This window comes from Chrysemys picta, chromosome 2, assembly GCF_011386835.1.
Source record: "Chrysemys picta bellii isolate R12L10 chromosome 2, ASM1138683v2, whole genome shotgun sequence".
Taxonomy (NCBI): domain Eukaryota; kingdom Metazoa; phylum Chordata; order Testudines; family Emydidae; genus Chrysemys; species Chrysemys picta.
This window is the reverse complement of record NC_088792.1, coordinates 142,112,572-142,127,606: the sequence shown is the minus strand read 5'-3', so window position 1 is coordinate 142,127,606 and position 15,035 is coordinate 142,112,572. Positions and strand designations below refer to the sequence as shown.

General features: G+C 38.9%; 1 protein-coding gene across 6 annotated transcripts in view; it reads left to right on the top strand.

Moving 5' to 3' along the window:
• CDH18 (cadherin 18) overlaps positions 1 to 15,035 on the top strand; it is an 896,035-nt gene that overhangs the window by 203,855 nt on the left and 677,145 nt on the right. The window contains exon 2 of one of the 6 annotated variants that reach the window (XM_065584266.1): positions 5,965 to 6,002. The exons of the other annotated variants lie outside the window; for them this stretch is intronic. The gene's annotated coding sequence lies outside the window, so the exon portion shown is untranslated. The remainder of the gene's footprint in view (positions 1 to 5,964; positions 6,003 to 15,035) is intronic. 6 annotated transcript variants of the gene reach the window in all.

Genomic DNA, 15,035 nt, shown 5'->3' with positions numbered 1-15,035 from the left:
GTCTTAGTCACTGATCTCTTATTCATGAATATGCAGATTTTCTATTTCCCTAGACATACTGGTCATGACTTTTCTGATGGAAGGTAAAAACTGAATCAAGTAATTTCACAATCTCTTAAAATACAGTAGAACTGGTAGGCAGTAGGCTATGTGTTAATATCACATGCACTTGATGCTTGTGCCTGTTTAAAGTTTGTGGGAGTTCTATATTAGCAACATAGAAGAAAGGTCATGTTCTTATTTAAGAGTTTTGCTACTAATGCACTAATATCAGCCCTAGAACATACATGACCAAGAGCAGCATGGATCCTCCTTAGATAGCAGTGTGAAACACTACTCAAATTTACCGTTTTGTTTCCAACAGGCCATTGCAGTAGCCCAGGAATCACTGGACCCTAGAGACATTCTGACCATATTCCCTTTCTCCTGGTTTTGTCCCCTGTATTTGGGGTAGTTCTTATGCCACCCAGGATTACCCACTACAGAGGGATAATTTTCAGATATTTTCAAAATAACTTTCTCTGGGGAGTGTGATATTACTCTCTGGTTAGTACAGGGTAACTTTCTAATGTGCCTAGGAGGAGTTTAAATACCTTTGTTTGCTTTACTGTAAAGCAGAATTAAAAATGTAAAGAATGTCCTCTCTGTTTATGGTAAAAACGTAAACTGAAACAGGGCTTCCCATAGCTAGAATGCAAAGTGTGGATTTCTGCAGGCAAATTTCATGGAGGTAAAGGAAAACACTTGTTCTTCTCTGATTATATCCCTCTTTATGAGGGATGATTTCCTGGCAGAGGCACACTCACTCCCTATAACAATAGCCAGTGGATATTGTCTCCTGTCATGTGACTGAGACCAGACATCATTTCGTCATATAACCGGGGCAGGAAAATAAAGCACTACTGGGTAATATCTTTATTTCCTGACAGTGGGTTTTGGGGCTGGCGTATGGGACCAAACTTCACATCCCTTACTGACCCTGAGTAGTTATTACACAAAAGAGTAGTGCTAGTGAATACTGGTCAGTTACATAATTGAATCCATAGATTGCTGGAATTAAGTAATCCGTCATAGCTGGCTCAGTCATACTAATTTGCAAATCCCTGCACCCAGGACATGTAATAGTCTAGTTAACAGGAGATAGTTCCTTGCCACACTGAACTGGGATACATTTATCTAGCTGAGACAGAGAGAATACTAGTAGAGTCCTTTGTCAGTCTTTACTCCCTATTTCAAATTATTAACATCAAATATATTTATACTATTTATACACTATGGATGAAATCCTGGCCCCATTAAAGAGAATAGGAATTTTGCCATTGACTTCAATGGAACCAGGATCTCACCCTCAGTGTATTTTTTCAGGAGCAAAGTGTGAAAATTTCCAGCAAGCATATGCGATATGCATTTGTTTGCCAAGCACTGCTGTTTCCCTCCTCAGTCACAGTTATGACAGAGGATTTTTGCTTAAACAGAAAAAAAAAAAAAAAAAAAAGTGTAGAGAGTCCCAGGAACAAATGTCTTTTGAAAAGCCCACTTGAGCTTAAGCATGCTATAGAGCAGCGGGGGGGCGGGGGGGGGGGGGTCACAACTGAGAGCCAATCTGCTGACCCAGTTCCCCTGCCCCAACCGATTGGGAGGTGCAGGATCTGATGAAGGGGTCACCCCATGTCCTGCCATGCCTGAACACTTATATCACCACACACAAGCCACAGAGCTCTGTTCATTCCCTGCAGTCCACTCAAGAGATCTTCCTCATCCCCATTGAATGAGGTGGAGTGGATATTTTTGCTTATAAAGGGAAAAAAAATCTAATAGATTTCTAAGTTTTTCATTGTCTCCCTACTGTGGCACACATGCCATTAATACAGAGTTTACCATAGACAAAAAGAGAGATTTTTTTGTGGGAGCCTCTTTTTTAAACCACTGAAAACATATCACTGCTTTATTAATAGTGTTTTTTGCATGAGAAGGCCAGCTCTGAAGTTTAGCAGGTTTACATTTTTCTTGATATTTACTAAGAAACTGAAAGGAATGCCACAACTTTTCATATATTTCATAACCTACAAAATCCACCTGCTGGATACTCAAAACTCCTGATATTACAATTTTGATATAGACAAGATGGCCCTGAAAAAACAAGCAAAAACTTTGTTGTGAAAATCAAAGACAGTTAATGAGGCCGTAATGGTACTTGCTGATAAAGAAGTCTTAGCAAGCAAGCTTTACTAATATTTCTGGAAGGAAATTAGCCTATGGGAAAGTGCGTGGAAAAACAAATGCTGTTGTTAGTACATATATTCATTATTTTCAAAGTTTGCCTTATTTGCCCTTGACCAAACTTTGCAGGTGTTACTGCTGCTGCTTTCTAGATAGGATGAAATATTGATGTTTAGATATAAAATTAAGTATAATTGTCTACATCATGCTGTTAAATGATCTGCAAATGAAAATTAGTCATGAATCTGGTTTATTACTGTCAGTGTCTGGAGTAATGCATACATATTGGAGAGGAAGACATTTACTGAAAATATATGAAGGTCCAATTGTCTACAGTAAATCACAAAAACATACAACACAACAAAATACATGTAATAAAATACACAGAAATGGCATAATACCATATGTATGCTGTATCCCTGTTAAAGATATATGCAAAGTACACTATGTGATGCTACTATAGGGTGGGTTTGAAACTGTGTGTGACAACATTATTGTGTAAAATTTTACATCCGGGAAATAAGATTTGCATTTAGTTCTGAAACTGCTTGTTCTCATTTCGTGACAATGAGTTCCATACTCTAGGCCCATCTCCTGTGAAAAGTTCTGTCTTCTTCACTGACAAGCCTCTCTGTGGTGTTGGTTTTTTTTGGTGTCGATAGCCATGGCAGCAAAAAAACATCTGGACAGCTAATACCATTCAGAAATCCACACCCTCTGCTCTTCATCCAAGGGTGACACCAGCAAGGCATTGAGGAAACTGAGTGTGGTACTGTTTAAAGATGTAAAGATCTTGTACTGAGTATTATCTGCATTTTCCTGACATTTCAACTTGTATTGCCTCACCAGCTTTCCCAAACGGTTCATATAGATGTTGGATAATAGGGGGTGGAACTGAGAACAGTGTGATGGGTAAGGGGTGAAGTTTGCTCCAGAGTAACAGAAAGTGACATTGCAAATGGGGGCCTTTTTAAAAAAAAGACTGGTGCAGAAGTTGTAATTCATCCATGCTGTGATACAATGCTTGATCCTGGTTGGTGAGATGGGAAGGTGCTGCTTTTCTTCTCTCAAGGAAAAAGGGGAAGTAGGTGACGTGTTTCTTCCTTGGTTAGAGCCATATCTTGCAACCTATGAAAGCCCAAGTTGGGTTGCATCATGTGACACAGATTCACAATGAGACACACACACAAAATGTATCCATGCAGGAAATTTACATTAGATCTGGTTGAATAACGACAATTATTTTCCATGGGAAATATTTAAATATATATATATATTTAATTTCCCACTACATTGTTTTTGACAAAAACAATCTGGTTTTGGCAAACAGTTTTCAATAAAAATTCAGTTTTCTGCTTAAAAAAAAGGAAAATTAACAAAAATAAGTCTTTGAAAGATAAAAGGAATATTTTATCCAAAACTGAAGAAAAAAATCAAAATTTCTCACTAAAAATTTATTGTACTCCCCAAAACAACAATTTAACTTGAAACATTTTTGGGTCTCATTTTTTGATGAAAAAGAGAATTTTTATCAAAATGAAAATTTTAAACACATTGTTTTGGTTGAAAAAAACAATTTTCTTTAAAAACAAAAAACATGTTGAAATGGGAAAAATGTAACCAGCTTTGCTTAAAATGCTGTGGGATTCATTCCTTTATTCTTTCTCTAAACCTTTTATGATAACTCTTTTGTGATTTTTTTTTAGTACTTATAGCAATAAAAGAGAAAAACCAGTTTCATATTGAATGTTTTGGGAATTTGGTGTCTAAAATTAGAGCCATTTCTTGAAATGAAGGGCTTAGATATGTTTAGGTCTTTCAAGTCCTGAGGCCCAGGAAGTGCAGCTGCTGAGCTTGTTCCTAGTGCTAGAGGAGGCACTCCTCACTCTTGACTCCTGGTGGAGGGAGAATTTATATCCATATACTGGTATGGCGCAGATCAACAGGTGACACTGTTACAAGCTTTCCACATCATTTTTCTTAGCAAGTTTTAGTCTTGGGAAGACATGATGTGATGCTGTTAGATTTTGGTTCTACGAGATTCTGGATAGAATGAGTTGTGTGAGCGGTATTGTTTGCTCTCAGCCTTGTCTCTGATTACAGTCAATACTTGAAGCAGAGTTGCAGAGGAAGCAGTAATAGTTGGGTTGCAGCTTCTTGATATTTTTAGTCTTCAGGTTAAGTGGAATAAATATCCAGTATTTACATTTACAGCTTGCGGGATTACATTTGTGGTACTTGCTGCAAAGTAAAACAGGTCAAAGCAATATGACTGGGTAGCTATTCAGTATTCTAAAGAAGGCAGGTACAAGATAACAAAAATGCATGAAAAGAAGGTATACGGCTAAATTTCACAGGAGAATGAAACAATGCATCAGGACGGAAATTCTTTCCTGGATGTTAGAAGGAAAGGGGTGGGGATAAGGAGTTTTGAAGGTTGGGTTCTTTCTTCTGTGCTGGAGCTTGCCCTATCTTCCCATGGCTTTCTCCTGGTCACTTTGATATTCACTGTTCCCTGTGCAAGTAAACGTAGCCAAGGGTGAAACGCTTGCTCTCCCTTTGCACAGAAAGGGTTTGTTTTCCTCTTCTCCCTCTAGCAGCAGTTTTCTCCTTCCTGATCTGGAAATGTGGATTTTGGTCCAAAACCCCAGATGACAATTTGTGTTCAGGTTCTATTTTCAATTCATCCCCCAACTACAAGGTGGTTAAAACGTCCAAGTCTAGCTTCTGTCTAGTTAGTGTATTGTGTTTGACCATGAATTCAGGACACTCATACAGGATTAATTCTTTTTTAAGCAGAGCTCCAGAGGTTTGCTGTACACTCTAACACTTTGTGCACTACATTGAGCACTGCTTGAGTGCTCAGGTTACAGTTGGTGGGACACAGTTATATTATTCCTCCAATCACTTACAAACACAAAAATACAATTCTGTAGTTTTCTGTTCCTAGTTCTCATGCAAAGCACCATCATTATTATAGTCTTGCAGACCTTCTGCCCTAGTCAGAGCTTGTTCTTACTATGGGCATTTCAGAAGATTGCTTGTCATCTTATACCTGCCATATTGTTAAGGAGGTCTGGGTTTCCTCAGAATTACTATGATTCAAAGGCATTTTATTATCAACTGTTTTCTTCGTGGTTTTGTTCAACTGTTTCCCTTGCTTATTTTCAGTTCTGGTGTTTGACTCACCAAGAATGGAAGGCAGAAAGTATTTTTCTTGCTGGTTCTGGCTTTTGTCTGTTTTACTCCCAAGGTACATCCAAAGTTCCTGTGAAATCAGTTTGATCTTTTTTGCCATCAGATCTTCATTTGCACTCTTGAATCCCTCAATATTTTAACACTTTTTCAGTTGTCTCTTTTGTAAATCTAACAGTTTCTTTCTTGAACCTTCAGGAGTTTTCTCAAACACTTTTTTCAGTCTGTAGCTGCTTGAAGTCTTGATGCGGCTTTGTCAAAGCACCTTTCACCACCTTCATTTTGACTTCTTGCAGTTTCCTCTAATGCTGTTCTCCAAATATATATATTTTGTGCATTATTCTTTGGCACAAAATATATTCTAGATCAGTGGTTTTCAATCTGGGGGCCCACTAACTATGTCTAAGATTTCCAAAGGGGTCTGCACCTCCATTTCAAGTTTTTTTAGGGGGTCCACAAATGAACAAAGTTTGAAAACCACTGTTCTAGATAATACTGTTGGAATGCATGAGAGATCACTTTCTCCTCTTCTGATTCTACTGCTTTCAGGGCACTGCAGTTCCTACAGGCTGGAAGCTGTCTTCCAGGTATGTAAATGTGTTCAGTGTCCCCCAAGTCAATGTTGTTTTCTTGTGCAGCCATTGCCTAACCAACTTAAAATTCTCACACATTGGCTATATGTCTCCCTCATACATGGTGGATGAATTTTCTTTTCCCTGTATTATGTTGGAATTGGTTCATTTGGTCACGAATTATTGTGCCAATAACCGGTCTTTCCCCTTTCCATGTTTATAGAATTCAATTTCAAATACTGGGCAAACTGATTATCTTTCACAGTGTTGAGACCCATTCTTGCATCTTGAGATTTGGCCTGTAGGCTATGCAAGTTTGAAAGCCTTTTTAATAAACACAACTTGTACATAGTTTTCCATGCCTATGGCATATAATGACATTACTTCTATAGCCTGTCTAATGTCCAAAAGATTATTTGGCATAATCTGTATCACTTACATTGAAGTAAGGTATAGCTGAAGAGCAACCTGTTATTTTGGATTCCCAATTTCAATTTCAGTCAGTAGATACTGTTTTAATCTGTTTGCTTACTCCATTACTGAGCAACTGTGTCAACCTTGTGGATAAGGAACATTAGGAAAGTAGATAAAACAAATGTCATGTACCTATTTGAAATGTGTTTTGTATAATTGTTGTTTTTAATTGTGGCTTTTTACTGTTTTTCAGACACTTTGCTTATTTTTTTCCTCTTTATATTTGTGCTTCTTTTTACAGTATATGACTTTCCTGCTAAGGCAGAAAAAATGAATTGCATTAGCTGGATTGTTTGTTTTTGGGGGAGAGGGAGAGGAAAACGGTTTGCATAAGACTAGAAAATTGAGGGCACAAACACTTGAAGTAACAAGATTACATTACATTTTTCACAAGAGTAGAGTTGACATCCCTGGTTTCTTAGCCAAATTCCAATTTGGATCTATTAAAATTCCCCCTGTGGTTACTGTTGGAAATGCTACTTTTCATTTCCTCTCCAGAAACCTTGACTAGCATTACTAGGACAGAATAGCTACTGTCCCACCTCACAGGCTGTTACATTTTAGTTTCAGATGAATGATTCCGACAATGAAGTCACAAAAACCAACACAGGTCCCATCCATTACTACAGTTGTCTACTATTCTAATTATAGTGAAAAATCGTGGTAAACTCAGATACCATGGAGAGGTGGCTGTATAGTACATAGTACATACAATACAAAGTAATTGCGGGGCCTTTAGAACAAAAGATTATATTTTATATACATATACATATACATTTCATTACATTTGGCTTAATATAAACTATGGCTACAATTTTCAAATGTGGGTGCCTAAAAATAGGCATCTGAATCTATATTTAGGTTTTTAAATAAGTGGGCTGATTTTTCAGAAGTGATGAGTATCCTCAGCTCCCATTGAGCTTTGATACAATTTAATATTCCCTAATTAGTTTTCATGCACTGCAAAAGGAATTATATTAGTTGGAGAAACACATGAAAGAAATTAACCAATATGATGTTCTGAAACTAATGCAGCAGTATAATATAATTCCAGAAACAAGAAAAAGGACATCTTTGAAACCTTTTAAAAATAATTTTAGAATTTGAATTTTTTGTCAAAATTAGCAAGAAATACTTAGCATCGGAAAATGCAGAAAGTAGTAAAGAAAAAGTGTAGATCAAAAATGGAACATCTGATTTGCTCTAAAGATGTAGAGGTTAATTAAATAGATAACTCCATTATCTAGTAGAAAATGGGAGTCTGGAGAGAGCAGAGTGCTGAGATGATCTGCCTTAAGCATCCTGTTGCTGTTCTTTGACATCCGAAGAAGTGGGCTGTAGCCCACGAAAGCTTATGCTCAAATAAATTTATTAGTCTCTAAGGTGCCACAAGTACTCCTGTTCTTTTTGCGGATACAAACTAACACAGCTGCTACTCTGAAATTTGACATAAATGTAGCTTTTAAAATGTCAGCAGTTATTTCGTAGTTACAGAGAATCACAGCAGTCATGAATATGTGTATCACTGTAGTTAAGTCTGAATCCTATAGGAAGGAGAAATAGCATTCTGCAGTGAGAAATGGAAAATGGCATCTGTTTAACTATGGCTGTTTGAGTAGCATTGAAGAGTTCAGGCAAACACTGAGGGAGCAGACTGTCTTAATGATCTTAAGGGATGTGCCCTCTAAAGAAACATGTTCTTCCCAGTTCTAAAGCTATTTCTAGATTTAGAGTTGTAATTTATACAGCAGCCAAAGAAAGACCCCAATGAGAAAATCATTTTTAGGGATATTTTTAAATTTAGGGTTAGGTCATGCATAAGTTTTCTGGCACGGACCAAGTGAAAATGAAGCATGCAGGCTTTTGCTTGCAATTGAATTATTTTGTGAACTGTCTTTTCGGCCTTGCCTCAATGACAGTTATAGAATTATAAAAAAATGTTGGTCTGGAAGGGACCTTAAGAGGTTGTCTAAGCTCTAGTCCATCCCATATTCCCCCATGCTGAGGCTGGACCAAGTATACCTAGCCTATCCCTGCCAGGTGTTTGTCTAACCTATTCTTAAAAACCTCCAATGACACAGATTCCACAACCTCCCTTGGAAGCCCTTTCCAATACTTAACTATCCTATAGTTAGAAAGCTTTCCTAATAGCTAACCCAGGGGTCGGCAACCTCTGGCACGCGGCTCGCCAGGATAAGCACCCTGGCGGGCCGGGCCAGTTTATTTACCTGCTGACACAGCAGGTTTGGCCGATCACGGCCCCCACTGGCCGCGGTTTGCTGTCCCAGGCCAATAGGGGCAGCGGGAAGCGGTGCAGGCGAGGTATGTGCTGGCGGCTAAATCTCCCTTCCTGCAAATTACGCCGATTCCTCTTTTCCTATGCTCAGTGCACATGGAGAACAACTGATCACTGTCCTCTTTTTAACAACCCTCAACATATTTGAAGAATTAACAAGTCTTCAGTCTTCTTTTCTTAAGACTAACCATGCCCTGTTTTCTAATCTTTCCACATAGATTAGCTTCTCGAAGTGCTTACGAACTGATTGTTTAATAATTTGTTCCGGTATATTTCCAGGTATCAAATTTATGCTCCTTGTTGTAGAATTTCCCAAGTCCTCTTAGTTTCCCTTCTAAATGATAAGTACTATGTTTGCCTTTCTCCAGTCCTTCGGACCTCACCTGTCCTCCATGAGTTCTTGAAGATAATAGCTAATGGTTCCAAGATTGCTTCAGCTAGTTTCCTAAGTCCCCTGGAGGTGAATTTTGCCATTTTAAGTATGACTTATTTCTCAGTCACCCTCTCAAATGCTTTCCACATGCTACCTTCAGCACACCTAGTCACGGTCACTTGAATGTATTACTGCCAACTGAGGAAAATATTGTGTGTGTAAGAACTAGAGCTGATCAAAATTTGGAATATTTATCCGGCAGGAAATTGACACTTCAACACTTGTTTCCAGCCCAGAAGAAAAAAAAATTGAAATTTTGAAAGTACAGATTCTGAAAAAAAGCAATTCAGAAATGTTCAAACATTTTGTTTCAGAATTTTTGTTCTAAATGAAATGTTTCAAACATTAAACATGACATTGCATGTCTATTGCCTCATGGGAGTTGTAGTTTGGGCCCTCATGGTTTCATAAGATAAGAGTTCTCTGAAGGACAAAATCTATCAATATGCAATGTGGACCCAATTGATCAAACTGCATGGATCATCAGGGAGCCATATGATTCTGGGTACATCCTAGAAGACATGTGCTTGGTCTTAGGAGAAATAGGTGTATGAACTACAACTACGCAATCTTCTAGGAAAATGCAGGGATTTTGTTTTTATTTATTTGAACTAATTCAAAGCAAAATATTTCAGGTTAATTCACTTAAATAAAATATTCTAATTTGAGTTGTCTCACCCAGTACAAAATATTTGATTTTGATTTTCCTGACCAAAACTTGAAAAAAATGGCAAAATTTGAAATTCCCCATGGAAAATTTTAATATTGTGGAAACTGTGTTTTCTGTCTTTGTTCCTTTTCAGACAGAGAATTCCTGCTCAGCTTGAGTTATAACTTAGGGTAAATTCTCTTCTGGGGTAGAAATCTCCCCTCAGGATGGTAACACGTACTGGTGACCATGGCAGTAACTGTTCTCTTATGAAGTCAAGAACTTTAGCCCAAAGCAGAAATGTTATGTAAATGCTTTCTCTATATATAAATAGTAGGGCTGTCAATTAATCACATTAACGCATGCAATTAACTCAAAAAAATCAATCACAATTAATCACAGTTTTAATCGCACTGTTAAACAATGGAATACTAATTGAAATTTATTCAACATTTTGGATGTTTTTCTACATTTTTTAATACATTGATTTCAATTACAACACAATACAAAGTGTACAGTACTCACTTTATATTATTTTTATTACAAATATTTGCACTATAACAAATGATAAACAAAAGAAATGGTATTTTTCAATTCACCTCATACAAGTACCATAAATAGTATTCTATTATTGTTTAACTGCTCGATTAATCACGCGATTAATAGCAATTAATTTTTTCAATTGCTTGACAACCCTAATAAATAGTTTTAGATAAGGTTCTAGTAGATGGTGCTCGAGAATATGTAGCAAAGTTTCTGAATTTTATAGGCTCAATAAATCTTCTTGTTGTGCACTGGGGCTTCCTGGCTGCCGCTCTTTATATTAGTTCTTATTATCATGGCAGAACCAAAAGGGTATTTTTTATTGCTTTAATTCTTCATTATGTCTGACCTGAAGCACTGAGTCACTTCAGCAATGACTCTGAGCAACATTCCATTCCCTGGTGCAGTGCAGGCAGAGATACCTATGAAAAGTGGAGCTTCTTCAGGGCCTCAGTGACAAACTATGAAGTATCTACAAGTCTGGACAAAGAATTTTGAACAAGGTGCTTCAAACAGATCCAAAAGTTAGTTCCTAGACATTCATGCCTAATATATTGTGCTGTAAAAGAACCTATAACCCTTCAATGTGATGCTAGTGAATACCAATTGGGATCAGAGTTTTCACAAAATGGTCAGCCTGTATTTGCTCCTAGGGCACTATATTCCACAGAACAAAACTGTGCTCAAATAGAGAAGGAATGCTTAGCCATTGTGGTTCATGCACCAAGCAAGTCGTACATAGATACAGAACAAAAACCTTTGGAATAAAGCTATCAGCTCCAAAATTTCTTCAAAAAATGTTAATGAAAGTTAAAAACATTGCTTGGCTGTACAATGTGTCTGGTGTTCATTGCAGATTTTTTGTCTAGGGCAGCTTTACCACAAAGGACTGTGATTGCTGAGACACTGTATTATGAAATCTTCAGCATATGCAAAAAGGGGGAGTTTCATCAGGAACTTGAACACATCAACTAAGTAGAATTCCTTCTTGTGATGGATATAGTCAAGCTGCAGATAGAGATATATCCAAACAGAGGGTTGGACTAGATGACCTCCTGAGGTCTCTTCCAACTCTAGTCTTCTATGATTCTATGCTGTTCAAGCATTCAGAATGGTCATCTGGTTAGGGATGGGAAAGGTGACATTTAATATTCATGAATAGTGGGACATATAGAAGAACTGACAGTACAAAGGCTCTATAAAGGCTACGGGGGTCACAATGCAGAAAGATGTGTCTGCTAATCCTAATCCACACACACACACAAGCCACACTGGTGCTGAAGCATGTGTACCAATGCCTGACACATCCTGTATTAACCAAACATGAGAAGTGAGGTGAAAGACGACATGAGCCAGGGACATAGCTGCAATACATTTTTAGCCAGTCTGCAAGGAGAAGCACACAAAATATCGTATCAGCCATGGAGCAAGCTAGAAATGGATTATGTACATGGCAAAACAAATTTTACCTTGTGATGGCTGATTACCATTTGGATTATTGGGAACTAGACCCCTTATATACAAGAGCAGAAACTTCTGTCAGTGACTGCTGCAAAACTCAGTCAGCCCAGCATGAAATTTCAAATGCTCATTATAATTAATGGGCCTCCGTTTTCCTATTGCAAATTTGTTGCATAGTTTTCAGCATTAGCTGAATAGAAAGATATCACATCACCATCCTTCTCCACACATCACAGCCAGTGTAATGGCAAAGCAGAAACAGGTAAAGAAACAATTAAAAAAGCATACTAATTAAAAACCCACTGTGACAGAATCCCTGGGCGATGCTCCGGAACTGCTCCCTACAAAGGAGTCCCGGATGGGGTCCTGGAGAAGCCACAGGGTCCTGCACCCACAATTCGCAGTCAGATGTGACTCTTAACCAGCCAATAAAACAGATGTTTATTAGATGACAGGAACGTGGTCTAAAACAGAGCTTGTAGGTACAGAGAACAGGACCCCTCAGCCGGGTCCATCCTGAAGGGCAGCGAGCCAGACACCCACGTCTGCACTCACTCCTCGTCCCCAGGCAGCACCAAACTAATTTACCCTCCAGCCCCTCCTCCTCTGGGCTTTGTTCCTTTCCTGGGCCAGGAGGTCACCTGATCTCTTTGTTCTCCAACACCTTTAGCTATTTCCTTACAGGCAGGAAGGGCCCCAGCCATTAGTTGCCAGAAGATAGAGTGTCGGCCATTTATGTGCACTGGCCCTTTGCTCTGCAACAATCTCACCCCCTAGAGACTTAAGAAATACATAGGGGAAACTGAGGCACCCACACTGTATTCAGAGGAAACATTAAGAACAGTCCCACTTCGTCACACCCGCAAATCCCGTTGCTCTACCAGAGAAATGCACTAACAGAAGGCCTGGGCAGCAGCCCACTACATCATCTCATTTTTCACTGCACATGGACTGCATACAACAAATGAACTTTTGAAGCCATCATTTGGGGGAAAGGTGACAAAAATTAAACAGCGGCAACAGCAAGACAAATATTGCCATAACAGATACTAAAGAGCTTCCTGAACTCCAGCTGTTAATATCAGATGTGGTAAAAGTACCAGGACAACTCCAAAGCCACAAACATCATTTCCTAACAACCAAGGAACGATTGTCCTGAAGGGATGATCTAGGTGTCTTCCCATACGTATGTGGAAGTAGGGAAGATTGTGAAGGGAGTTCACCTACTGGTGCTTCACAGAAATTGGGAGAACTGATGCAGAACATTTAGTGGCCCATAAGTCTCTGGAGGGCAACTGAGAAGAGAGGGAAGGGATTCCCAAAATAACCCCATACACAACAGTATAGTTCTTTATAACTTCAAAGATTACAGCTACTTGAAATTACTCAGTTTTTAGAGGCAATGAGACATAATAAGTGTGTCCTCTGTCTGTTTACATGTAAATAGATAATCAATATGGTACTCAAGAATATGCAGTGTAGTTCCTTCGTTTTGCAGTACTGATACAACTTGTTGTGCACTGCACATGGCTTCCAGTGTACAGCTCTTCATATTAGCTTTTAACACGCACAATATTGGAAGTGCTTTTTCAAAATTTAGATATTAGACACTAAGTAAAATCCAGCCATTAGTGTCACAGTTCAGGGCAACTGTTTCTGTATTTCCCCTCAGTGGTCTGGCATGGACACCCACTCCCAGGCCTCTGGATTCCTTACCTGTCACCTCTCTCAGGGGGAGACCAATGTCTCTCTTCTTTCTGACCGGGATATCACCAGGCAGAATAGTTCCTTGCCTGCACTCTCTCATTTCCAACAAAAGAGAATCTGCCTAAGCACTCCCCTTGCTTTCATTTCAGAGACTATTAACAGTTTAACTGCCTAGAATTAAGGTATCACACTGCTCTTTCTATGCAAACGTATGTAATATTTTTTATCTTAAGACTACAGAGAAGACATATTAAAACAATAAAAGAACCTACATGCATACTAAGGCTATGTCTACACTAACAATTTTGTTGGTATAACTTATAGTTGCTCCAGGGTGTGAAAAAAACTCACCCCAAATGACATAAGTTACACCAACAGAAGCGCTGGTTTGGACCACGCTATGTCAGCAGGAGCTGCTTTCCTGCCAACATTCTGCCACAACCGCTCATTCTGGGTGGGTTAATTATGTTGATGGGAGAGCTCTCTCCCTCAGCATAGAGCAGGAAAGCTTACAGCAGCTCAACTGCATCGGTACAGCTGTGCTACTGTGAGCTCTCTCGTATAGACATGGCTATTAAGCTAATCAGAGATCAGTCTGATGCCAGCATGAGCTCTGGCAGATGATTAGTCCTTCACACACCACAAAAGAGTCTCTTCTATGGTCACAAGTTCATAACAGCCTTAGCTGTTATGTGCACCCATGACAAGTCGAGTCCATCCTTTATACTGTTCAGGGTTCTCTGGCCTGGAGTTTTCAGGAGCAGGAAATCAGTAGATTTTTTCTCCCAGGGTGTAACTTCAAAAGAACTCACAATACCTCCTAGGAAACCCATTTCACACATTTTCCCAAACAGTTCTTTGAAGTTCCTAACATCTCCCCAAGGTTTAGATTAGTAAATTTCCTCAAAAAGTTATATACAATCCCCTGTAATACATAAACAATTGCATTTTAATACAATGGACCCCAAAGGTATTAAGTTAAACCTTTATTGAATTAAGTTTAATTAGATAAAGTTTTGTCAGGCTATTGCAGGCGATTGCCCTCTTTCCCAGTTACTGTTCATAGTCCCTCTTGAGTGAAGGGGAATTCCTTCCATGCAGGTGGTGTAGCTGTGATGGTTCAGGGAGACTGATGAAGAGGAATGGGGGTACCTTAGTCCCGCTCATGTTCTTCCCTTTAGTGCATACTTCATGCCAAGCATCTTCCCTGTGGAGCTGTTTGCATGATAATACAATACCACAAATCCAGCATACCAAATTTCCTTGGGGTGTGTGCACTACATTCCAAGGGGTCCCCTGTTTGGAAACAGGAGTGTACCCTGGGCATAGTAGATCATGCTGCACTGGCGCAATGGCAAAAAGGAGCAACTTGTGCATGAAACAGAGGGCAGGACTTTGGTTCCGTGTTTGTTTGGTTTGGTTTCATGAATGACAAAAATGAGTATTGCATTTTAAAAAGCCTAACAAAGCTTCAGTATAACAAGC